This window comes from Heterodontus francisci, unplaced genomic scaffold (assembly GCF_036365525.1).
Source record: "Heterodontus francisci isolate sHetFra1 unplaced genomic scaffold, sHetFra1.hap1 HAP1_SCAFFOLD_276, whole genome shotgun sequence".
Classification (NCBI taxonomy): domain Eukaryota; kingdom Metazoa; phylum Chordata; class Chondrichthyes; order Heterodontiformes; family Heterodontidae; genus Heterodontus; species Heterodontus francisci.
The window spans coordinates 628,250-630,660 of NW_027141021.1; positions in this window are offsets into that span (position 1 = coordinate 628,250).

The following is a 2,411-nucleotide window of genomic DNA, read 5'->3' on the forward strand; positions in this document are numbered from 1 at the left end:
TGTGCTGACCACACTGGAGCAGTGTCCTGCATGAGACACGGTGCTGACCACACTAGAGCCCTGTCCAGCATGGGACACGGTGGTGACCACACTAGAGCAGTGTCCAGCATGGGACACTGTGCAGATCACACTAGATAAATGTCCTGCATGGGGCACTGTGCTGATCACGCTAGAGCCCTTCCCAGCATGGGACACTGTGGTGACCACACTAGAGCCCTGCCCAGCATGGGGCACGGTGATGACCACACGAGATCCCTGCGCAGCACGAGGCACTGTGCTGACCACCGTAGAGCCTTGCCCAGCATGGGGCACTGTGCTGACCACACTAGAGCCCTGCCCAGCACGGGGCACTGTGCTGACCACACTAGAGCCCTGCCCAGCATGGGGCACTGTGCTGACCACACGAGAGCCCTGGCCAGCATGGGACACTGTGCTGACCACACTGGAGCAGTGTCCTGCATGAGACACGTTGCTGACCACACTAGAGCCCTGTCCAGCATGGGACACTGTGCTGAGCACACTGGAGCCCTGCCCAGCATGGGGCACTGTGATGACCACACTAGAGCCCTACCCAGCATGGGGCAATGTGCTGACCACACTAGAGCCCTGCCCAGCATGGGACACTGTGCTGACCACACTAGAGCAAAGTCCTGCATGGGGCACTGTGCTGACCACACTAGAGCCATGTCCTGCATGGGGCACTGTGCTGACCACACGAGTTTCCTGCCCAGCACGAGGCACTGTGCTGACCACACTGGAGCCCTGCCCAGCATGGGGTACTGTGCTGATCACACTGGAGCCCTGCCCTGCATGGGACACTGTGCTGACCACACGAGAGCCCTGCCCAGCATGGGGCACTGTGCTGACCACACTAGAGCCCTGCCCAAGATGGGGCACTGTGCTGTCCACACTGGAGCCCTGCCCAGCATGGGGTACTGTGCTGACCACACTAGAGCCATGTCCTGCATGGGGCACTGTGCTGACCACACTAGAGCCCTGCCCAAGATGGGGCACTGTGCTGTCCACACTAGAGCCCTGCCCAGCATGGGGTACTGTGCTGATCACACTAGAGCCCTGCCCTGCATGGGACACTGTGCTGACCACACGAGAGCCCTGCCCAGCATGGGGCACTGTGCTGACCACACTAGAGCCCTGCCCAAGATGGGGCACTGTGCTGTCCACACTGGAGCCCTGCCCAGCATGGGGTACTGTGCTGACCACACTAGAGCCCTGCTCAGCATGGGGCACTGTGCTGACCACACTAGAGCCGTGCCCAGCATGGGGCACTGTGCTGACCTCACTAGAGCCCTGCCCAGCATGGGGCACTGTGCTGACCACACTAGAGCCGTGCCCAGCATGGGGCACTGTGCTGACCACACTAGAGCCGTGCCCAGCATGGGGCACTGTGCTGACCACACTAGAGCCCTGCCCAGCATGGGGCACTGTGCTGACCACGATAGAAATAGCCGGCTGTGCAGTTCACGTCATTTTATGCAATCAGGTTACTGTAGCATTGGCACCAGTGGTGCCATAGATTGAATATCACAGCAAGGGAAGATAGGGATTTTAAGCAACTCACATTATGAAGGAAATTGGATATAAATTTGAAGGGATAGGATTTTCAAGAATATGTGTAATGGAAGGGGAAATGGGACTAATGGGAGGGGCGGGGCCATGGAGAGATCCAAGCACAAGAATGAGAATATTAAAAGTAAGGTGTTGCCAGACCGGGAGACAATGTAGATCAGTGAGCACAGGGGTGATTGGGATTTGTGTGAGTTAGGATACAGGCCCCAGAGTTCTGGATGGTCTGTGGTTTATGGAGTTTTATAACTGGGAGTGACCAGGATAGACTTGGAATAGTCAAGTGTGGATTTAACAAAGGTACAGATACGGGTTTATGCAGCAGATGGGCTGAGGCAGTGGTGGAGACAGTGATACTCCAGAGGTGGTTGTAGACACGGTTGATGATGGAGAGAATATGGAGATGAACTCAGAGGTTGTAAACAGTCTGGTTCAGCCTCAGACATTAGCCAGGGTGGGGGATGAGTTTGACAGATAGGGGATGGAATTTGTAATGGAGACCAATGACACGGGCTTCACTCTTCCCAAAGTTTTCATTACAGAACCGTATTTTAGTGAAACAGGGTTTACAGATCTCCAAGCTGGAAATAGAAACAGCAGCAGAAGCAAAGATGAGAGAGTAAATGACAAGAAGAGTAATACTATTAGCAATGGTTCATAGAGCTAATAGTTGCAGATAGGGATTCCCCAAGAATAATAACAGCAGCAAGCAGGGCAGAGTAAATGACGGGAGCAGTAATGCAGTCAAAAACGGTTTATAGAATTAATAGCTAGACAGAGAGAGAGAGAGAGAATTACCAGGGACACCAACAATAGCGAGGAAGGGA